This window comes from Dromaius novaehollandiae, chromosome 12, assembly GCF_036370855.1.
Source record: "Dromaius novaehollandiae isolate bDroNov1 chromosome 12, bDroNov1.hap1, whole genome shotgun sequence".
Taxonomy (NCBI): Eukaryota; Metazoa; Chordata; class Aves; order Casuariiformes; family Dromaiidae; genus Dromaius; species Dromaius novaehollandiae.
The window spans coordinates 17166253-17191817 of NC_088109.1; the positions used below are offsets into that span (position 1 = coordinate 17166253).

The 25565-nt window shown below is 43.3% G+C and overlaps 1 protein-coding gene across 9 annotated transcripts in view; it reads right to left on the reverse strand.

Annotated features, from left to right (window-relative positions):
• FHIT (fragile histidine triad diadenosine triphosphatase) overlaps window positions 1–25565 on the reverse strand; it is a 728666-nt gene that overhangs the window by 529219 nt on the left and 173882 nt on the right. The window contains exon 3 of one of the 9 annotated variants that reach the window (XM_064519107.1): window positions 3352–3467. The exons of the other annotated variants lie outside the window; for them this stretch is intronic. The gene's annotated coding sequence lies outside the window, so the exon portion shown is untranslated. The remainder of the gene's footprint in view (window positions 1–3351; window positions 3468–25565) is intronic. 9 annotated transcript variants of the gene reach the window in all.

Consider the following 25565-nt stretch of genomic DNA (forward strand, 5'->3'; position numbering starts at 1 on the left):
TTAAGTTTCCTTCCTGACTTACTTTACTCTGACTTACTGGCAGAGAAGAATTTGCTAAGAACCCAACAATGAAGAACCTCGCATGTGACTTGAATTCTTCCTCCTCCTTCCCAGTGACTGCTAATTAAACCCACTCCCATCCAAATTCCACTGTCAAGATATTCAGGAATATCTTTTTGATCAGTTTACTTATTTCTGCCATGTCTTTGAGACTGGAAACACTAATATATTCCTCTTGGTAATGGTCCATTAGGTCTAGACTCAACACAACAGCTCTTGCATTGTTACCTGTTTTTATTCTCCTTCCCATAATAGCACGCCTGTGCAGATACTTCCCATTATTCAAATTGGAATCCTTCTCCTTAACTTCTTTTCCTTTTAGCAACAGTGTTATGAACAACAAGACAAGGAACTAACAGACTGTCAGAAGAATTTGATGGTGAGGGATTGACAGAGGGAGACAAAAATAATGGAGATAAGACAGGGGCAAGGCTGACATGGGAACGATGGGAGAGAACAAAGCAAAGTGTAGGGCATGGGACTACAAGAAGAGGTGACAGTAGAGGAAGCAGGTCAAGAAACTAGAGTGAAATGCAAGGATGAAGATCACAGAAAAAGCATAACAGGAACACGACTATAAAAGATGTTCAACAGCCACAGCTTTCAGATAGGAGCCACCATGGAGCCAGGTAGTGTTTATTTTGTGGACTTGCCAGATTGTTACTGTTTTTTTTAATTAGAAAATGTCATTAAGAGAGCACCAAAGCAGACATTTTAAGAAAACTTCTCCTTAAATAAAGCATATATTTGGAGAGTTAAAATGGGTACTAGAGAACAAATCATTCATTGTCAAACATGGTTCTACTTACAGTAGAACATTCACCACTTACTAAGGTTTAATAAGAAAAATACTTTTTTCTTTGCACTACCACAGAATGAAGTAGACCAAAATAGCCCCAGCATACAGTGACCTCCCTTTAACTGATCAATCCTTGGTTGTTACAAGATAGCCTGGTTTTCTCACTAAAAAGGAAAGCATTAGTTATCCTGGACAACTACCAGCACAGTTTTATAGCACTTTGGGGACTCTAAAGCTTTTACAGATGCTATAATTATTTGGAAATCTTCCAGCAAGCACTAAATATCAAAAATAGCACCTGTACACTGCTAAGTTGAATTACCTGTTTACCACTCATGAGAGTTAAAACCATTTAATAAAATATTATGCAAAGTTCACTGAAAAAAATCAACACAAACAAGAGACCAAAGACCTTTTATACTTTTATGAAGTATTAATTTGACACACAAGGTTGGAAAAACAGATTAGAAAAAGATGTAGATAATTTTATGAATTAGGAAAAGAAGTTCGCATTAAATTTTTATTGAAGAAATTAGACTTTAATGACAAACCTATGTAACATTCTGTTAATCAGCAGCAAAGCCTAGCAACAAGAGCATAATAGCATGGGATTTAACACCATCTTGCTAATTGAAAGGACCTGACCTCATCAGGGTCATGCACTGAAAGTCAGAACAGTAACACCACAAATTATCACTGCTTTGCAGACACTAGTATCTCCTACCTGTAAAAAAAAGTGACTAAGTACACTAAATTCTATTAATTAAAAATGAATTTTTTTCCAATCTACATGATTTGTAGAAGCTTCAGAAATAGAAAGAAATCAGCTGTCGAAAGTAAAACAGAATTTTGAGGGTATTTGTTATTTTTGTTTTTTTTATTAACACAACTCAATTTAAAGAGCAAATAAGCTGTTCCACGTATTCATATTGATATTCAGGTTAGCCCTGTAATGTTCTGGGAGAGGACAAATGAGAGGTTTATAAGCAGTGATGTATATACACAGTATCGACCCAACCATACAAACTTTACTCTTGCAGTTTGCCTTTACTTACACAAATAGTACCGCTGAAGTCGATAAGACTACTTAAGCTGAGAAAAACCTGACTCATACAAGAAAGTTAAAAAAAAAAAAAATCACATATGTACTTCATCATGTAGTTTTTGGAGACTCAGACCCCAAGATCCCTCCCCAGCCCTTTTCTCTCTTTTTTAAACAGCATTCCAAATATATAAGCAAGAGGACGTGACTGGGAATAAAATTTCGGCTCCCTGTAGGTGCCTTTCCCTCTGATGAAGGTGTATTCAGCCTATGTATATACTGAAAATTCCACATTGCTGTTCTTGGCATTTAATTAGGGGGGTAAAGGAAAATGTGCAGGACTAGAATCTTAAGTGTTGGTTTAATAACCTTTATCCAGCTCATTTCTGAATGATTTTCCTCCTCTCTGGAGAGGCTTCTAATGTCAAACACTGGTATTAAGGTGAGTCATGGTTACTGAAGAGGCACAGCGAAAGCACATGACAAAATTATTAATTATGGGGAGGGAGGAAGTCAGAGTATTCTTTTCACTCCATAAATGTTCTTCTAAAATGTAATATGTAATGTTAAAATCAAATATACTTTCAGAAGCCAACAGCCATTAAAGTCTTACTGGTGCCAATAAAAGTCAAAGATTTCAGAATATGTCATTTTAAAACTGCTGTAAATGAGATTTTTAAAAGGCATTGGAGAAGCACAAAGATTTTAAGTACAGTAGAAGAAATTAAGCAACTATATCTGTTGAAGACAGACAAGTTATACTAGTTCAAAACAGTAATTTTAAATATACCCATTCACGCTGCTGCTTGCCTTTTGTTAGTTTTTCTTTCTTTACTTTCACGTTACATGGTAAGAATTGTACCTAGAGCACCAACAAGAGGTTGGTCAGCGCTATTTTCTCTTCTTACTACTAAACAGAAATTAACACCTTATTTGGATCCATAAAATACTTTAAAGCCACATTGCAACAACTGCTCTTCACCTACTGCAAGCACAGAGGAGCACATGACTTTAGTTTCCCCATGTACTTGAGTGGAAAACAGGCACAAGTCAAACTAAAGGAGTTTTTAGCAGCAGAGGGGTTGGACCTTCACAGTTACTGCAATATATGCCACAGAAAAAATGTATTTTAAGAACATGCATGCCTTTTGTAATGGGACAGCTCTCCACTGCTGAAACTCTATCCCAGAGTGTAGGAAATAAGAAATAAGTATTGCCTTAGCATGCTCTTCCACATCAGACGCACGCAAAATCCATCTGCTGCATGCCCTCTCTCTAGCCTCACTCATCTCTGCTTTCTTGCTGACCGACTTGGTCACGCTACCCACCCAGCTTTCTTCTCCAGCTCTTTCAGTGCTACAGAGTCCTCCGCTGAGGAAACCAAGCAGTGAGCAAGACATGCCAAACCTGACTCTTCTGAAGCTAGGCAGATGTGCCCTGCTTGACCTACCTTGTTTTTTCAGAAGACAAAAGGAACCATGCCAACATCAACCAGCTAAGTCTTCATTAACATCATGCTAATCCTTTTAATTGTTTCTCAAGGTCTCCCAATTGAGGAAAACATTTCTGCATAGCAAAAAACAAAGTAATCAAAATACGATACCAGATTTTGTTTCTTCCACTAAGCTACAATAACTATTTTTTTTAAGTAATCAAAGAAAACTAAAGCCCTTGTTCCCGTAAAGCTTTCCAAAAAAGTGAAAGCTTTTTACAAAGCTTTCTTCAGAAAGCTGCATGTCTTATCTCCATTGAAAAACCATGACAAGTCAACCTTTTCAGCAAGTTTACATTTAGGATGAAATCTTGTTAAGCAAATTTCAAGCCAAATAAGCTATAAGACAGAGATATTAATCAAAAAAAAGAATCACACCTTTTAACAGAAATTCCAGATCCAATTATAGCAGTGCTATCAGCAGGAACACTGGTTCATTAAATATAATTTCATGAAGCTACAACTTTGCCATAATTAACAGAATAAGAACTGGAATAAAAAGACAGCAGCATCCCTAAAATATGAAGCAATAAACAAGCACAGACAGGGTGTTGAATGTCAATATTGACCATCAGCAAAACTTTAGTTCAACCATTAGATAAAATGGATAAATTGCAATCCTACAGTGAGACCTAAAAATATAATTTCATATAGAAAATTCATTAATATTACCACCAATCATTTAAGTAAATCCAGTGATGTGCCTCTCAGCATTTAATCATACTGCTCTGTGTACTTCGTACCAAGCAGTAAATACTGAATCAAAAGATAGGTGACTAAGGTCTTGTGTTGCAGAAAGTGATGCACATCAGTTACTGTTAGACTGTGGTTCTATAGGAGTGTGAAAGTCATTTTTAAGGAAGACTTGTGAAACAGTTTTGACTGCAAAACTATTACTAGCATATCTTTGTTTTCAAAATAAAGTTTGCCTTTAGTTCATAATGCATACTAGAGCAAATTTTGTTACCAGTCATACAACTTAAGTACCACAATCAAAATCAGTCTCTCCTGTCCCACAGCAGGCACGTTTCTCCAGTGCACACCTCTAATTTCCTCTTGGCCTGACCTCTTGCTTGATATTTCCACCAGTCTTTTCTCTTCCCTAATCTCCAGTTGCTTTTGATCACCTTTACCCTTCTTCTACCTTCTGTAGTTCTTTTCCTTAAAGCAGACCTGACTATGCAATCTTCCATCACTCTTGGAGGGATCAGTACACAAACTCTGTAGCAAGAACACTCCTGTCACCTGTTACAGTTAACATGCAAGTGTTTGATTCTTCCCATCTGGTAAAATATGTGCACAGAACATTGCTGCTTTATCTCAGAATCAACCAAACATTTTGCCAGTTGCTCTCAGCATTGCAGAGTTTGGGGTTCCACCCCAAAAAGACTCAACAGTCCCATATTTTATGCAGCCAACTCAGCAGGGACAGCAATCTCCATCTAGACTTATAGCATGATTGATTATTTACAAGATGGTGTTATATATCCCATGTAGAATATAGGTAGCAGGATTAAAAACCAGTGAGTCAGAAAGAAGCCTATCCATTTTTAATTAAAAATAAACTCTCTAAGATATCCCTATGGATATCTCCTCCTTCACTCACTCATGACCCACAAAAAGAGAATAAAGCCCTTCCAGATACAACACTAGTAAGGAGTTCTCCTTACTTTCCCTTTTTGGATTATTCCATAAAAGAAAAATATTTTATTTGCAATACACACATCTCAAGTTTACCATAAAACATTAGCTTTTCAGTGGAATATTAGTTATTTTCCTGATATTTACTTTAAAAGTAAAAGTGAAATATAAACAACCAGGCTTGGTTCTTCCTTTCCCCCAGCAAAAACAGTATATGCAGCATAGGAAATATAATGAAGTGCAGTGCTGGTCTCAGGCATCAGTAAGTCAGGTAACACCTAGGACATTTCCTAGGAGGGCAAATCAATATCAACAACAGCATTATAACCCACAACGTCCACCAAAAGTGGAAAGGATTAACAAAGGTGTAAACATAACTAGCTGTATTTAGTATTGCAAATCAACAAAACTTAAGAATCTTATTTCTTGCCTCCACATCGAGAGATGGGCTTAATCCTCAAGGGACTCGCGGGCCCTGTGGCACCTCTGCGCAGGCAGTAAGGAAGTGACACATGTAAAAAAGCTCTTGATTTTTCTTTTTGTAAAGTTCTTTGAAGATAAGAGCAGTAAGTATTACTTGGGAGACAAGAGACCCAAGAAGTCAACAGATTTGCAAGCACTACTGAAGTACAGTACGAAAACACAAAGCTGCTTGGTGTACAGAAAGGTATAAGGTTAATATCCAGGACACAGTAGCTACATTTGGTTTATTTTCAGGAAACAGTACCATAAAAGAGTCAAAGTAGTCTAAGTGATAGCTGTTCTTAAAGTCTTGCTTGCAAACAAAAAAAATACAGATTAAGCGTGACAAATGCAATCCTCAACTTCAATATCTTAAATGAAAGCTATATACAGACCATAAACTTAACCCGGTCGTAGCAACAAATAGCCTCAGCAATACTTGCCATTGCTTGCACATGATCACTGAACAAGGCACAAACACATACTATATTCCTCTGGACTGCTCCAACATCATCATGTGACAATTCAGTAACAATTTGCAGAAAACCTTAATTCGCTTATAATTTATCTGTTGTAGCCTGTATTTACATCTGTGTAATACTTCATTACAAATACCAGTTGCTGCAGTTTAAACCAAACTCAGTTTGTTTTTCTGAATTGCAGCCAAGGAGTTGCATTTTAGCCTTCCTACTATTATGCTGAGCAGGCTTCATTACGGACCATTTCTGAACTAAAACTGTAATCACAATTTAGGCAGAGAGCTTGCATAGAAGAAAGCACAAAATGTTAACACAACAAATGATTCAGGCTTCCAAAATGAAATATTTCTGTTCAACTGAAAAATCTGATGTTTTTGTCCAGAAAACACCTCCTTTGCATTATGAAAAGTCTGTAGTATGCTGTACTTAAGTCACCCTTCAAATTAGTCTGCTTGTCTGATACCATCCTACTTCTTACAAACATCAGAACATTTAACTCTGCCAATGAACCACATTTATGAAAAGCCCAAGTTGCAAGTGCCATAGGTCATGATCACCAGCAATGACAAAAACAATACATTCTTTAAAGGACGACAAGCAGTTTTTATGGAAGACAATCCTTCTCATTCCATTATGGAAAATGAAATCAGTGGGAAAATTAAGCTCAGCACATTTTTGGCAGCTTACTTACTAGCCATGTTATTACTTGCAGAAAATAAGCTACTTGTGAATTTTTCTTTTAAAGAAAGTTTGTTTTCCAAAGACTAAAGGTCCAGTGATAATGAGTGCAAGTGCAAGCTATACATCAGAAATAAAAGGAGTATATTCTCATCCCTGCACTTCTCCATCTATTACCACATCTCCTACATCAAATGCATCTCTCCTGTAGCTTCCAATATATGCCTTGAACCTAGAACTTCCTCCACATTCCTTAACTTTTCTTGTTTCCAGTTTTCCCCACTTTCTCATTTTCTACAGCTTCCCTTCACCTAGCTCCCTCCTCTGTCACTAGATCTATCTTAAAAATATTTTTTCTTTCATCCTAAGAACTTGTCCAGTCTCCTTCATTCTCCTTTATAAGCATAATCTGTTCTTTCGTTACACAAGCTCTTTTTCTGGCTCCCTTCAACAGCATTCGAACTCTGCCTTTATGCGATAGCAATCACTTCTGACCTTATCACCAGGAGCCAGACTTCAAGTTTTTTTTAATACAAATAAAATATGAGAATGAGGAAGATTTTGTAAAATAGCAGAGCAAAAAGTTGGCTTGGTATTTACAATGAACCTTCTGTTACCAGTTGACAGTCAACAGAAGTAGCTGTCAATAAAGACCATGATTTTGGAAATAATATATATTATACATTATATATAATACATACATATATATATATACACACACCATATAGATATAAGGACACAACATCAAAATATTCACAGAGGAAGCAGAGAAGAGAAATGCTGATCAAAGTTTCATGTTCTTAATAATCTCTGCTGTTCAGACTGCTGGTTGCTGTGCTCAGCACTGGCTAGGACTGTTTCACACCTAAACGCAAAAGTTTACAACAGCAAAGACCCAATGTTGCAAGATTAGTGATCACCATAACCCAATCTGAGTGCACAGGATCTACACATAATTTTGTGGTCACACAGAAATAAGAGCAGGTATTTCTCCAAGTATGAATTTTCAAGTGGAGAATTTAAGGTAACTGCATTTCTGTGAACCATTTTAACAGACAAGTAACAGATGCTAAAGATGCACAGGCTGTTCTCTGCAAGGATTAGAAAAGTGGAATACAGGCAGCTGTGCTGCAGCGTTGTGCAGTTGAGTTGACTTTGTCCATATAATGCTTCCCAGACAAATCCTTCCTTTTTTTCAAAACATACATCCACTGCTGGAAGAACATGTCACAAGTCAAGCATTCAGCCTTACTTTCATTAATTGTCCATAAATTCAGAAAATAAGGTGGCCAATAAAGCACTCAAAGTTTATTATCTCCCCTAGTCTCTGTTTAGGTGTTAATCTTCCCCTATTTTTTATTTAGCCCCCAGTTAAAATAAACTGCAAGTGAGGCAGGTGCCCTCTTGCAAAGGAAGAAAACCATTAGCACTTATCCAAGCTACAAAGAAGAATTAGATGTCACTGCTGCTTTTAAGTGGAGAATAGAGGAGGAGTGGTAGCCTTGATGCTCCCCATTCCCCAATTAGAAACCACAACTTAATCACTTTATCTGTGAATTTCTCACTTCCAGCTAAAGCTGTGCTATATAATTACCTTTTCCACGACCAACATCTCCAAGTAAATGGAGCTTTGGAAGCACGGGAGAATCACAAAATGCTAACACGGTAGAGCCTAGACTGAACCTATTTTTTGGAAGCCTGAGCAAGACTGAAATAGGAGAGTTAGCAATACCAGGCAAATACAATTATGTACAGGTGCTCAACTGTTTTTCCAGATGCCTATTTATAAGTTACTGGGAAAACACAAGAATAACTGCTTCTTGTAATATTTTTTAAATAGGAAACAGGAATTCAACCATCTACTATAATAGATGCCATATTATGAGACATTACTAAAGCACTGATTTAGTTTCCAGTTTGTCATGTCATCTTACAGTACAGTATATTTCATCTGCTGCAGGATTAAGCAAAATAGTCTACATTGTGCCCAATGACAGGAAAAGTACTGTGCAATACAGAAATGGCACTAGTCTCTATGCCTTCAAGGCATTTGTCCAATTTCACAACTACAGCAGATGCCAAACAAGAGAGACTTTCAGGAAATCCCATCTTTGTGACATGTAGATATGTTTTAGGTATGAACTGTTTAACAGTTAATACTATAAAATCATCCATCTAAATCAAATCCCATATAAACAAATTTTCTTGAGTTGTTTCTTCTTGCTTTCTTTGGGTGTTGAGGTAACCAAAGGATCCAGGTAGCAGTCTCACTTAGGAAACAGCAAAGCAATAACATACTAGGCTCCTTTAGATCGTCATCAGCCATCTCAGTCTCTCAGCAGCAGCATAGTGAAACCTTGCTTTCACTCAACTCCCACCAATACTATTTCACAGTTAGCAGTCCACAGCTGCTGCTTTTAACCCCTTAAGAGAGAATTTGATTGGCTTGGCAGAATTCTCATTAGTTTCCCTCCCTCTTCCCCAAACCTATCACTGAATGACAATGTTGAAAGTAACATTGATAAAAAATTTAAAAAGGAAAAACAATAACAAAAGTATGTCATTAAAATGATATATAGATATATATAAAAATGTATTTTTATATAAAACGATTTAAAAAATTGGTATCCTAAAGTGTTCTTTTGTTTATTTAAATATTTCATTTTCTGAAGTGGAATAGGCAAGTTATTAGTGTAATATTTTCACTTGCTGTAACAATGATCTAAGCTGCATTCAGAAAGGATAGGCCATGTAATATTAAGGGAAAAAAGACTTACTAGAAGCAAAAACCTAAAATAACTCATTCAATTTGTCAAGATTTACGAACAGTTTGTAATAAACACTGCATGTTTCTGATATGAACTATATGCAGAATAAATCCATTCAGTCTGGAGCAGTGAATTTGATTTTAGAGTTCTGCTTTCTCCTTATAAGTTTGAACGTCACTTTGATCAACAGAAGGGAGACAAAGACCAAGACGATAATCGTTAGTAGAACAAGTGACACTTGCCAAAGCAGCAAGTGAGGAGGGACTAAATTTTACTCCCAGGCTGCCAGCACTACTGAATGCATCCAGAGAACAAGGCCTATGGTCTTGTCTCCGACATGCCCACATTAGCGGACCGTTCTGCAAAGCTTTCCTGCTTCACCGCTTCAGGAAAGAAGCACCGATCAGACAGAGGACATGCAAACGCAACTGCCTCAACGCTTACTTCCATCATGGCTTTAGTTGGGCTTGCCTGACTCCCCTATGCTAATCTTAGATTGAAATTTGATAGGAAAGTTATAATTTAGATGAATGAGATTAAAGTCTGCCTGCAATTTGCAATTTACTCTCACCTTTAGTGGAAGTCTGAGTTCCACTAACTCATGTACATAGCGACCTATTTTTTAAAAGGATAAAACCCTCTCCTTTTTAAAAGAGAAAATAGAATAACCATGCTACTGAAAATATTGCAATTTATTAGATAACAGCACTAAGATCTTATATAGGAGTACAGAAACAATCCTGAAGAAATAGCAAACATCCATAAATAAGCATTTTATTTATTGGTGATCAATAGAAAGCAGCCTTCCTTAGTTTGCTTAGAGGCAAGAAGGATACACCCAGAAAGATGACACTCCCTTTAATAAAGTGTTTCTGCTAGTTACAGTTACTGTCAAAACACTTCTGTTCAGAAGCAGATCTTTTAATTAGTGACAACTGAAACCTCATACTAAACTCCACCCACAAAAGAACAGCTTAAATAATTCAGAAGCGCCTCCACTTCATGCCACCATATTTTAAATACATAAAGTATTTCAGCATCCATACTAAGTTAATATCCTAAAAGCAAAAGCAAGCTTTTTCACCATGACTTCCTCTTAAATCACCTGTCATACTGAATGTGAGTCCCTGTGTGAAATGATACTGCACAAGCGATAACATATTTGAATTATAACAAAACCAATGGAAGACTGTTGTTCTATATTTTATTGCTTTGATATTTCTTTAGCAATCATTGCAGTCTGTCTAAACAATTCTCTGTGCACTGACATTCACAATAATGTGTTTTCATCAAAGTTAGACACTGTCATTAGGTTTAGCAAAAGGCTATACTTTACAGTTCCTAGCCATTTCTCACACCTCACTGCTTCATTGGGATGTGACTGAAACAGTTTTTACATCTGTCATCTTTAGTTATATTTACTTGAATACAAGCATTAATAACAGATTACTGGAAATCTGTAGGGAGATGATGAATTAGTTATGTTATTATTACCCAACACTGGAATGGGACCAAGAGAGGAGGGTTTATCATACTCTCTGCTAAAAGAGAACCCATCCATCAGCCACAACTTAATCTTCAGCAAAGCCTGTGAAATGCAGTTTGCAAAACAGTTTTTCCGATTTCATTATTTCATTTCCACATACCAACCCTTAAAACAGCTTTTGATTTCTCAGAATTGTTTGGTAGGAAACTTCATTGATTGTCAAGGGCAGAGATAATTTGAGATAGAAACAGAAAATGTACTAGCCTACTCTAAAACCTACTACTTTTCATATTCATCTGGAGACTGTCTGCAAATTTCCCCCCTTTATCCTTCAAAGCAGTTGTCTATTACAGAACCTTCCCAACAGTGGAAAGCCAAACTAAGATGTTCACTACAGCTTAGCTATCTTACACGAATGGAGAGAGCAACTTTGATCAATATAATAAGCATGCAAGTCGCTGAGAAATGAGTCCTTTGGGTGCACAGTAAGCAAAAATTAGCCTTCAGTGAAAGAATGCCATGAAGACTTGATTTGACTATCTTGGTTTTATAATATCTTCTTTCATACTAAGTTAGCATCCCTATACTGAGAAAGAAAAGGGTATGCTGACAATTCAGCAAAGCAATCCAGAATATATCAAAGTGACATTTAGACTGAAGCTAAATAAATCTCAGAAGAAACAAACTGTATTCCCTCTTCCTCCTGCCCAAAAAAGAGATTTATGAGGTTCTTTTCCTCATAAGGCTCTGTAGAAAGTAGAATCACCTGAGGATACCTTCAAACAAAAGACATCAGTCTCTAAAGGGTGGGAAAAAAGCCATGCTCTCACAGACTGGCATGGACATAGCTATAAGAATATATATCAAAAGAAAAAAAAATCTATTTTTAAGACTGGCAGCTATGACACTGATAGATAATAGCCTCTTAATTCTAGAGTTCAGTTGGAGTCAAGGCCCAAAGTGCCCCCTTCCAAAACCTCATTGATTTTTAAACAAACCTACTTCCCTCTTTCTTGTAATGCTTCATAAAAAAGAGCAAGTCATTCATTCATACATATTTATACTTCAAAACATTAGTGCAGTAAGGCTAGAAAACTCAGGGAAAAAATATGAAAACTGGGGAAAAACAATTATGAATAACTTCTCAAATGTTATCTTGAAATCTCAACCAATTAAGCATCACTCAGCCGAAAGTGCTAACTGCTTTGTAAGCTTCTCACAGAAACAAAAAGCCTCCTCATTTACTTGTGTCATTGACAAGTTCTACTTCTGGGATAACTGCAGTTAGGTATCCACACCTTCAGCAGCAAGTGTCATTACTATATAGGCTAATTTGTAAAACATTCACAGAAACAAAGGAAGATTTTGACTCAGGAGGAAGAAAGGCACAACAGCTCAAACATCAAACCAAGAAACATTTCTTTGATGTCTACCTGAGTTTCCTCTGCAGCTGCACTGCTGATTCTAATAGCAAAAGAAGTGGTCATTTTGTCTACGCAGACAGTAATAAGGCAAATCAAAGCCAAGCATGAGCATACCTGACTGACAAAGTTTTTAAAAGCATAAAACTAAATCATTTGAAAGATCAATACATTCATAATTACATTCTACGCATAGCTGGAACAGTATGACAAGAAAGGACAGCTTCCTTTAAACTTACCTTTCAGTTCAGCCCTACAATAAGAACACCACCCACACTGCTGCTGAGCTGTGCAAGACCATGACAGTTCAAAAAACCTGTGCTGCAACTGTAGCACAGGCAGGACCATCTCTGAAACAAGCTCACTACCTACCCAGCAACAGGAAACAATCTGTAAGAAAAGAAGACAAAAATCATCTTAAAGACCTACTACATGCCCCTGTGCCCTCCTCCTTGTATCAGAAATGATGTTTGCAAGCAACATAGGAGAACCATCAGAGAACCTCCTACTACCAACAGTCTCCTGCCTAACAGCTTGTGCAACACCCAGGAGAACACCACAGGATGCCAGCCTAGCTCATGATTCGGAGTCTGTTGAGGAAAACACAAAGACACCACAGTTTGGAATAATATGATATATTGCTATGAAAAATGCGAGTATGACAACGCAGAGAAGAACAACAAGTCTGATGTCAAGCGATACAAAACATGCAAGGCACATTTACTTAACATGCAAATCAATTTACATCATTTGTGCTAACTGTTCACCACATCATATGAAGATGGACACTAAAAGATACCTATATAGCAAACTGATTCCACTGCTTCTTCTACTCACATATCATCTGTCCATTTGTGACATGGACAGTATTGAATAGGAATGAGATCCTAGTCAAAATTGGTTAGCATCAACCCAAAGGAGTCAGGCAGGAACCACGGCAACCAGCTTAGATTCTCTGTAACTAACAGAGATCCTAATCCAAGTGCCAAGTTTATTCAGAGCTTTTATTCTGAAAGTTTCTCTTTATACATACATGGTGCTGCTTTGAAAATGCACTTATAGAAAGACTTTAAATCAGTTTTGGTATCCATGACACCACATGCTCTCTGCAAATCTGTACACAGAAACAGGCCGCGCAAAGCAGGCCTAAATTTGGGACTAGGCTCAAACTCTGTTGCTAATCCTCCGTTTACCCAAGACATCTTGAAACACGTTTTTCTGCAGAGAGTTACGTTAATCCGTTCAGGGGGAATGCTTGAACAATTTATGTTTCAGTGACAAGGAATTTGGGAGAACTCGGGACATAGATAAGATACATAAACGGAATCTTCATACTTAAGAAAAACACTACCAAGAAAAAAAAACTGGCTAATTAAATTCAGTGCCCTATACAATTAAATTCTTAGTCACGTTTACTAGACATATCGCTATCAGTGCAACAGAAGCCACACCTGCTCCACTTTCAGCATAGCAGTGATATACAGTATCTAACAAGCTGAATTAATCCTGCAACAATAGGTAAGAATTATTTTTATCAACAGCTCACTACAGGGGCTTAACAAATATATTCCAAAGCACTCACATTTCCTCATCAGCATTACACACAAATCTTACAAGTAACTCTATGCTTTTATACTTGTAGCTTAGAGACTAAATATTATTGCATATTCATAAACAAGTAGATCAAATTTTGCACAGTTTACTCACTAATCTTGCAAATATTATCGTACATGTCCAATGTTAAGCATACGAGTATTCCCAGTCAAGTGCAGAAAGTGAAAAATAGAACTTTGAGGGCATCTTTCATAAACTGAGATGCAGAGTCAAAACGAGACCATGCACATACTGTCTTTTTACTTGATCCTATTAATGTTATTTTTAATACAAAAAGGTAGACATTTTGCTTCTGATTTAAAGCAAAAAGGCATTGTTTTGAATCAGTAGAGTTTGGCTCATCTTTTAAAGCCATTTTAAATAGGAAGGTCTACAGACAAAAATTCAGATTCAGAAAGCTAAGTAGAGACTCAACTGTTGCTACACTAAATAGTTTTTGTAATAATCTTGTATTGTCTTCACAGCTCTGGTATATCTGCACAATTAGAATACCTCTTAGTTAAGAAATCTGCTATTTTTCTCAGCTTTTCAGCATCAGCGCATCTCATCGTTCTTCATGCTTCACAAACTTTTCCTATGACAGTGCTCTACTCAGATAAGAGGCATCTTATTTCCCAGATATGTGCTTATTTTAAACAGACCTCTTCTATTAACAGGGAAAAAGGCCACTAAAATGTGTGAGCAAAGGGGAATGGGGGGGGGGGGGGACAGGAATAGTTTTCTTTTTAAATTTAGGAATAAAGTGCATTTCCGTTGCTATTTTCAAGTATTTCTTCCTGGGAAGTATATACCTGTTTACTCCTCTGTATCTTGGAGGAAAAAAAGAATCTTTAGGGACACGCTGCCAAGAAGCTGAGAATCTCAAAGGCTACATTAATCAAGCAAGATCTAGGCTTTCAACACTTCACAACTTTCACACTGAAAAAAAATGTCAGGAGAATAAAAATTCACTCTTCCCAAGAATCCTGAAGCTTGTTAAAGGATATTTGTAAGAAAAAAAAAAATCTACAAGGGATAATATTCTCAGATAAACCATTTTCCCCATATCAAATTCACTTTAAGAACAAAACAGTCCCTGAAAGACTGACTTGGTGGTCAGCTGTCAAAATGAAGCTTAATTTAGCAGTAAAAATAGGCAAGGTATGTCAGTCCAAGGGCTTAATACAAACCTGAAGAACTCCTCAAATGAATTGTTTTCATATGAGCTGTATCCACAGTAAAATTTTAGACCTTCATCTCTGCAAAGACTATAAAATATTCTTATCATAAATCTTATAATAAATTACGAAACTAACATTTTGATTTCCCTCCAAAAAATTTGCCCTGTTTCTCCATACATCTTTGGAAAAGGTAGTGATGATTTTTCCAAAACCCAACCAATTGTCGAGACAGTACTGAGCCAGTTAACTTCCCCGAAGGCTGGCTGCTTTGTTTCTATTCTGTAAAAACACAGCAGAAAGTTACCTGAGTTACTTCGAGAGCCTACTGAGTAACTTGCTGACTTCTACTTGATTGTTTTTATATTAATTTAGTAAACCACCTCTCTCTGGCTAAATGGTGTAAGCACTTAAGCTCCTTAATACACTCCTGTAGCTGAAACAGCAGAAGCCGCTTACCAAGTCAGTGGATCATTTGTGAAGGCCAGTGCTAGAAGTTACTCGTGGAAAATAATCAAACTTTACATGGCAAAAGTGCTTTTGCAAAGCTTAGGGCATTTCACTGGTTTAGCTTTCCCCGCTCCCTTTGTGCAGGTGTCAGTAGGAAAAAACTTAAAAAGGCCAAAAAGCAATTACAAGTTTAATCCTGAGAGAGCAGAAACAAGACTGTGACCTAGAGGGCCAGGGCTGGAAAGAGTGAACAAGGATTTGCTTACTGAAGCTACCACGCTTATGGATGGAGGAGGGAGCATGTGCATTTTGTTAGAAACGGGCCAGAACAAAGAACGAGCTGACTTTCCTCATCTTTTTCTCCTGCTTGAGTACCTGTGAGCCAGAGCATTAGCTAAATGCGGTGCCAGCAGACAGCACACCAGCAACACTCTGAACATACCCAAATAACTCTAGAAGTGGAACCGCAAGATCCCAGACAGGAAAAACTAGGAGTTCTCCCCTACCCTGGTCCTTGCTGCTAGAACAGCCCAGACACTGTTTAACAGAAAACAAATCTCTCTGTGAGCAGCAGTATAGCTGCTAAGCAGATCTGAAACAAGAAGCGACGTAGGTAGTTATCGAGAGGTGTTAGTTAACCTGTTAACTACACCTATCAGAAAACCAGCTCTAAGGGAACACCGAGGCAAGGCATAACTGAGCTCAGACATGCTTCCTCTTCAATTAATCCAGGAAGGAAGACTAGCCTTATTTGAATAAGATTCAGATCCAATGTCTACTTTCTTGCCCTGTCTCAGCAGGCTTGCTCTCAGATAAATAGAAGTAACTCAACCTTACTGAAGAATTTAACAAGCTCTAAAAGCACCCATTAGAAAACATATAATGTGAATTGAAGTGACTGCTCTTCACACTGTAAATTTTGAACTTAAGGACTGAACAATTGCATCAGCTGAGATTGGCAGGGAGGAGCGAGAGGGAATGGAGAGGGGGGAAGGAATGCAGTCAAGAGAAGGAGGAGGAGTTGACATGAAGATGGATTGGTTATTCTCCTTCAAATACATCACTTAAAATACATGTGAATGGGGGGGAGCAAGAAACACTCTGAAACACATCTATGACCCCCACCCTCAAAACCAGAAAAATCTTTAATTCCAAATCTCAGGTCAGTGCATCTGTATTGTACTCACTGGTGTATAAGACATGCCTACGTTAAAGAGCATCCATCTATACATATGGTTTTCATCTCGGGTAAAGAGACAACAAGAATTTCCTCAGTCCATGAAAATAATTAAGTGACATGTTTTAAATAAGTATTCTGAGAACAACCACCTTCATTGGTAACCATGAGGCAAACTTGCTGCTTATATGAAAAAGAAATATTCTTAAAGCAAGCCTCAGTTTTTCAACATGGCAATAGGAATTGTTCAGAAAAGAGGGGAACAGAAGACAAATGCATAGAAGAAAAAACAGCAAGATAATAAAGCACAAAAGTTTTCATACTAACAGCGCAAACTTAAACAGAACTACATCTTCCCAGATGTAAAGTATCTAACATTAAAAAATGGTCATAAAACTATACAAATGAGCAACAGGTTTAAAAGTCACTTTCATATGAATTTGTAACTGTAGGCATCTCAGCCTATGGACCTAGTAGGAAATATGTGCTCTGGGCAGTTCAATGCAGCCTTTTTAATCTTTGGATTTTGAAGCCTGCAAATAGGATTACCCCAAATCTACCAGTACTGAGTTATGTGTCTTCCAGTTTCAGCAAAACATTAGAATTGCTCTTGGTCTCCTAGATCAGCATACATTTAGAAAATCCTATATTAAGAAAAAATGTTCATGAAATTTTCGTGCACAACGGTCAAGTGTTATCTGATCATTTCCCACATGACTTGCTTTTAATTCTAAACTTGATATAAATCAATAACTGAGAAGGGAAATGGCAAGAATCATGTCAACAATGCCAAAGTCTGGTTTTATTATTACTGAAAAATTGCCCATCCAATCAAGGTAACCTCAAAGAGCTGATTTCATAGCATAATTTTCAAATTTAAGACCAAAATATACATTTCACTTTATATACTGGAATTTCTAAATTCTTCCTCAAATTATTATTTCTCGAAAGATATTTTTCTTCCAATTCAACATCATTCTTGGATGGATATTGATGCCTATCGATAGGTGTGGAATTGGACAGGCTTTGATACCCCGCAATATCGAGACGTATCGATGGCGTTACTCCTTGGATGCCTAACAAGACAGGGAGCGGCCCCGGCCCAAACGCTAAAATGCCCGTCGAGATCGACAGCTAGCCATAGGCATCAATAGCAACGCACGCCTCTCCACATCGATGCCTACGCCAGCTACGGAGCTGTCGAGATCGCCAGCTTTTGACGCAGAGCCAGACGGCTCGCTCTCTCTGCGTGTCGTTCCCGCCCGATGCCTGTGGAAATCCATGCCCCGGAAGGGCCCTCGATCCCAAAAACAGTCAGTGTCGAGAGGCCTCGGGGCCTCCCAAGAGCAACGCGGCCCACACACCAAAAGCTCTGCATGCCTCTCCACATCGGCAGCTACCGGTGCCTATCGATAGGCATCGATATCCATCGGCATCGATATTATCGATGACGATGGATATCGATGCCTATCGATAGGTGTGGAATTGGACAGGCTTCGATGCCCCGCAATATCGAGACGTATCGATGGCGAGACTCCTTGGATGCCTAACAAGAAAGGGAGCGGCCCCGGCCCAAACGCTAAAATGCCCGTCGAGATCGACAGCTAGCCATAGGCATCGATAGCGACGCACGCCTCTCCATATCGATGCCTACACTGGCTACGGAGCTGTCGAGATCGCCAGCTTTTGACGCAGAGCCAGACGGCTCGCTCTCTCTGCGTGCCGTTCCCGCCCGATGCCTGTGGAAATCCATGCCCCGGAAGGGCCCTCGATCCCAAAAACGGTCCGTGTCAAGAGGCCTCGGGGCCTCCCAAGAGCAACACGGCCCACACACCAAAAGCTCTGCATGCCTCTCCACATCGGCAGCTACCGGTGCCTATCGATAGGCATCGATATCCATCGGCATCGATATTATCGATGACGATGGATATCGATGCCTATCGATAGGTGTGGAATTGGACAGGCTTTGATACCCCGCAATATCGAGACGTATCGAAGGCGTTACTCCTTGGATGCCTAACAAGAAAGGGAGCGGCCCCGGCCCAAATGCTAAAATGCCCGTCGAGATCGACAGCTAGCCATAGGCATCAATAGCGACGCACACCTCTCCATATCAATGCCTACGCCGGCTACGGAGCTGTCGAGATCGCCAGCTTTTGACGCAGAGCCAGACGGCTCGCTCTCTCTGCGTGTCGTTCCCGCCCGATGCCTGTGGAAATCCATGCCCCGGAAGGGCCCTCGATCCCAAAAACGGTCAGTGTCGAGAGGCCTCGGGGCCTCCCAAGAGCAATGCGGCCCACACACCAAAAGCTCTGCATGCCTCTCCACATCGGCAGCTACCGGTGCCTATCGATAGGCATCGATATCCATCGGCATCGATATTATCGATGACGATGGATATCGATGCCTATCGATAGGTGTGGAATTGGACAGGCTTTGATACCCCGCAATATCGAGACGTATCGAAGGCGTTACTCCTTGGATGCCTAACAAGACAGGGAGCGGCCCCGGCCCAAACGCTAAAATGCCCGTCGAGATCGACAGCTAGCCATAGGCATTGATAGCGACGCACGCCTCTCCATATCGATGCCTATGCTGGCTACGGAGCTGTCGAGATCGCCAGCTTTTGACGCAGAGCCAGAGGGCTCGCTCTCTCTGCGTGTCGTTCCCGCCCGATGCCTGTGGAAATCCATGCCCCGGAAGGGCCCTCGATCCCAAAAACGGTCAGTGTCGAGAGGCCTCGGGGCCTCCCAAGAGCAATGCGGCCCACACACCAAAAGCTCTGCATGCCTCTCCACATCGGCAGCTACCGGTGCCTATCGATAGGCATCGATATCCATCGGCATCGATATTATCGATGACGATGGATATCGATGCCTATCGATAGGTGTGGAATTGGACAGGCTTCGATGCCCCGCGATATCGAGACGTATCGATGGCGTTACTCCTTGGATGCCTAACAAGACAGGGAGCGGCCCCGGCCCAAACGCTAAAATGCCCGTCGAGATCGACAGCTAGCCATAGGCATTGATAGCGACACACGCCTCTCCACATCGATGCCTACGCCAGCTACGGAGCTGTCGAGATCGCCAGCTTTTGACGCAGAGCCAGACGGCTCGCTCTCTCTGCGTGTCGTTCCCGCCCGATGCCTGTGGATATCCATGCCCCGGAAGGGCCCTCGATCCCAAAAACAGTCAGTGTCGAGAGGCCTCGGGGCCTCCCAAGAGCAATGCGGCCCACACACCAAAAGCTCTGCATGCCTCTCCACATCGGCAGCTACCGGTGCCTATCGATAGGCATCGATATCCATCGGCATCGATATTATCGATGACGATGGATATCGATGCCTATCGATAGGTGTGGAATTGGACAGGCTTCGATACCCTGCGATATCGAGACGTATCGATGGCGAGACTCCTTGGATGCCTAACAAGACAGGGAGCGGCCCCGGCCCAAACGCTAAAATGCCCGTCGAGATCGACAGCTAGCCATAGGCATCAATAGCGACGCACGCCTCTCCATATCAATGCCTACGCCAGCTACGGAGCTGTCGAGATCGCCAGCTTTTGACGCAGAGCCAGACGGCTCGCTCTCTCTGCGTGTCGTTCCCGCCCGATGCCTGTGGAAATGCATGCCCCGGAAGGGCCCTCGATCCCAAAAACGGTCAGTGTCGAGAGGCCTCGGGGCCTCCCAAGAGCAATGCGGCCCACACACCAAAAGCTCTGCATGCCTCTCCACATCGGCAGCTACCGGTGCCTATCGATAGGCATCGATATCCATCGGCATCGATATTATCGATGACGATGGATATCGATGCCTATCGATAGGTGTGGAATTGGACAGGCTTCGATGCCCTGCGATATCGAGACGTATCGATGGCGAGACTCCTTGGATGCCTAACAAGAAAGGGAGTGGCCCCGGCCCAAACGCTAAAATGCCCGTCGAGATCGACAGCTAGCCATAGGCATCAATAGCGACGCACGCCTCTCCATATCAATGCCTACGCTGGCTACGGAGCTGTCGAGATCGCCAGCTTTTGACGCAGAGCCAGAGGGCTCGCTCTCTCTGCGTGTCGTTCCCACACGATGCCTGTGGAAATCCATGCCCCGGAAGGGCCCTCGATCCCAAAAACGGTCAGTGTCGAGAGGCCTCGGGGCCTCCCAAGAGCAACGCGGCCCACACACCAAAAGCTCTGCATGCCTCTCCACATCGGCAGCTACCAGTTCCTATCGATAGGCATCGATATCCATCGGCATCGATATTATCGATGACGATGGATATCGATGCCTATCGATAGGTGTGGAATTGGACAGGCTTCGATGCCCCGCGATATCGAGACGTATCGATGGCGTTACTCCTTGGATGCCTAACAAGACAGGGAGCGGCCCTGGCCCAAACGCTAAAATGCCCGTCGAGATCGACAGCTAGCCATAGGCATCGATAGCGACGCACGCCTCTCAATATCAATGCCTACGCTGGCTACGGAGCTGTCGAGATCGCCAGCTTTTGACGCAGAGCCAGACGGCTCGCTCTCTCTGCGTGCCGTTCCCGCCCGATGCCTGTGGAAATCCATGCCCCGGAAGGGCCCTCGATCCCAAAAACGGTCAGTGTCAAGAGGCCTCGGGGCCTCCCAAGAGCAATGCGGCCCACACACCAAAAGCTCTGCATGCCTCTCCACATCGGCAGCTACCGGTGCCTATCGATAGGCATCGATATCCATCGGCATCGATATTATCGATGACGATGGATATCGATGCCTATCGATAGGTGTGGAATTGGACAGGCTTCGATGCCCCGCGATATCGAGACGTATCGATGGCGTTACTCCTTGGATGCCTAACAAGACAGGGAGCGGCCCCGGCCCAAACGCTAAAATGCCCGTCGAGATCGACAGCTAGCCATAGGCATCGATAGCGACGCACGCCTCTCCATATCGATGCCTACACTGGCTACGGAGCTGTCGAGATCGCCAGCTTTTGACGCAGAGCCAGACGGCTCGCTCTCTCTGCGTGCCGTTCCCGCCCGATGCCTGTGGAAATCCATGCCCCGGAAGGGCCCTCGATCCCAAAAACGGTCAGTGTCGAGAGGCCTCGGGGCCTCCCAAGAGCAATGCGGCCCACACACCAAAAGCTCTGCATGCCTCTCCACATCGGCAGCTACCGGTGCCTATCGATAGGCATCGATATCCATCGGCATCGATATTATCGATGACGATGGATATCGATGCCTATCGATAGGTGTGGAATTGGACAGGCTTCGATGCCCCGCGATATCGAGACGTATCGATGGCGTTACTCCTTGGATGCCTAACAAGACAGGGAGCGGCCCCGGCCCAAATGCTAAAATGCCCGTCGAGATCGACAGCTAGCCATAGGCATTGATAGCGACGCACGCCTCTCCACATCGATGCCTACGCCAGCTACGGAGCTGTCGAGATCGCCAGCTTTTGACGCAGAGCCAGACGGCTCGCTCTCTCTGCGTGTCGTTCCCGCCCGATGCCTGTGGATATCCATGCCCCGGAAGGGCCCTCGATCCCAAAAACAGTCAGTGTCGAGAGGCCTCGGGGCCTCCCAAGAGCAATGCGGCCCACACACCAAAAGCTCTGCATGCCTGTCCACATCGGCAGCTACCGGTGCCTATCGATAGGCATCGATATCCATCGGCATCGATATTATCGATGACGATGGATATCGATGCCTATCGATAGGTGTGGAATTGGACAGGCTTCGATACCCTGCGATATCGAGACGTATCGATGGCGAGACTCCTTGGATGCCTAACAAGACAGGGAGCGGCCCCGGCCCAAACGCTAAAATGCCCGTCGAGATCGACAGCTAGCCATAGGCATCAATAGCGACGCACGCCTCTCCATATCAATGCCTACGCCAGCTACGGAGCTGTCGAGATCGCCAGCTTTTGACGCAGAGCCAGACGGCTCGCTCTCTCTGCGTGTCGTTCCCGCCCGATGCCTGTGGAAATGCATGCCCCGGAAGGGCCCTCGATCCCAAAAACGGTCAGTGTCGAGAGGCCTCGGGGCCTCCCAAGAGCAATGCGGCCCACACACCAAAAGCTCTGCATGCCTCTCCACATCGGCAGCTACCGGTGCCTATCGATAGGCATCGATATCCATCGGCATCGATATTATCGATGACGATGGATATCGATGCCTATCGATAGGTGTGGAATTGGACAGGCTTCGATGCCCCGCGATATCGAGACGTATCGATGGCGAGACTCCTTGGATGCCTAACAAGAAAGGGAGCGGCCCCGGCCCAAACGCTAAAATGCCCGTCGAGATCGACAGCTAGCCATAGGCATCGATAGCGACGCACGCCTCTCCATATCAATGCCTACGCTGGCTACGGAGCTGTCGAGATCGCCAGCTTTTGACGCAGAGCCAGACGGCTCGCTCTCTCTGCGTGCCGTTCCCACACGATGCCTGTGGAAATCCATGCCCCGGAAGGGCCCTCGATCCCAAAAACGGTCAGTGTCGAGAGGCCTCGGGGCCTCCCAAGAGCAATGCGGCCCACACACCAAAAGCTCTGCATGCCTCTCCACATCGGCAGCTACCGGTGCCTATCGATAGGCATCGATATCCATCGGCATCGATATTATCGATGACGATGGATATCGATGCCTATCGATAGGTGTGGAATTGGACAGGCTTTGATACCCCGCGATATCGAGACGTATCGATGGCGTTACTCCTTGGATGCCTAACAAGACAGGGAGCGGCCCCGGCCCAAATGCTAAAATGCCCGTCGAGATCGACAGCTAGCCATAGGCATTGATAGCGACGCACGCCTCTCCACATCGATGCCTACGCCAGCTACGGAGCTGTCGAGATCGCCAGCTTTTGACGCAGAGCCAGAGGGCTCGCTCTCTCTGCGTGTCGTTCCCGCCCGATGCCTGTGGAAATCCATGGCCCGGAAGGGCCCTCGATCCCAAAAACAGTCAGTGTCGAGAGGCCTCGGGGCCTCCCAAGAGCAATGCGGCCCACACACCAAAAGCTCTGCATGCCTCTCCACATCGGCAGCTACCGGTGCCTATCGATAGGCATCGATATCCATCGGCATCGATATTATCGATGACGATGGATATCGATGCCTATCGATAGGTGTGGAATTGGACAGGCTTCGATACCCTGCGATATCGAGACGTATCGATGGCGAGACTCCTTGGATGCCTAACAAGACAGGGAGCGGCCCCGGCCCAAACGCTAAAATGCCCGTCGAGATCGACAGCTAGCCATAGGCATCAATAGCGACGCACGCCTCTCCATATCAATGCCTACGCCAGCTACGGAGCTGTCGAGATCGCCAGCTTTTGACGCAGAGCCAGACGGCTCGCTCTCTCTGCGTGTCGTTCCCGCCCGATGCCTGTGGAAATGCATGCCCCGGAAGGGCCCTCGATCCCAAAAACGGTCAGTGTCGAGAGGCCTCGGGGCCTCCCAAGAGCAATGCGGCCCACACACCAAAAGCTCTGCATGCCTCTCCACATCGGCAGCTACCGGTGCCTATCGATAGGCATCGATATCCATCGGCATCGATATTATCGATGACGATGGATATCGATGCCTATCGATAGGTGTGGAATTGGACAGGCTTCGATGCCCTGCGATATCGAGACGTATCGATGGCGAGACTCCTTGGATGCCTAACAAGAAAGGGAGCGGCCCCGGCCCAAACGCTAAAATGCCCGTCGAGATCGACAGCTAGCCATAGGCATTGATAGCGACGCACGCCTCTCCACATCGATGCCTACGCCAGCTACGGAGCTGTCGAGATCGCCAGCTTTTGACGCAGAGCCAGACGGCTCGCTCTCTCTGCGTGTCGTTCCCGCCCGATGCCTGTGGATATCCATGCCCCGGAAGGGCCCTCGATCCCAAAAACAGTCAGTGTCGAGAGGCCTCGGGGCCTCCCAAGAGCAATGCGGCCCACACACCAAAAGCTCTGCATGCCTCTCCACATCGGCAGCTACCGGTGCCTATCGATAGGCATCGATATCCATCGGCATCGATATTATCGATGACGATGGATATCGATGCCTATCGATAGGTGTGGAATTGGACAGGCTTCGATACCCTGCGATATCGAGACGTATCGATGGCGAGACTCCTTGGATGCCTAACAAGACAGGGAGCGGCCCCGGCCCAAACGCTAAAATGCCCGTCGAGATCGACAGCTAGCCATAGGCATCAATAGCGACGCACGCCTCTCCATATCAATGCCTACGCCAGCTACGGAGCTGTCGAGATCGCCAGCTTTTGACGCAGAGCCAGACGGCTCGCTCTCTCTGCGTGTCGTTCCCGCCCGATGCCTGTGGAAATGCATGCCCCGGAAGGGCCCTCGATCCCAAAAACGGTCAGTGTCGAGAGGCCTCGGGGCCTCCCAAGAGCAATGCGGCCCACACACCAAAAGCTCTGCATGCCTCTCCACATCGGCAGCTACCGGTGCCTATCGATAGGCATCGATATCCATCGGCATCGATATTATCGATGACGATGGATATCGATGCCTATCGATAGGTGTGGAATTGGACAGGCTTCGATGCCCTGCGATATCGAGACGTATCGATGGCGAGACTCCTTGGATGCCTAACAAGAAAGGGAGCGGCCCCGGCCCAAACGCTAAAATGCCCGTCGAGATCGACAGCTAGCCATAGGCATCAATAGCGACGCACGCCTCTCCATATCAATGCCTACGCTGGCTACGGAGCTGTCGAGATCGCCAGCTTTTGACGCAGAGCCAGAGGGCTCGCTCTCTCTGCGTGTCGTTCCCACACGATGCCTGTGGAAATCCATGCCCCGGAAGGGCCCTCGATCCCAAAAACGGTCAGT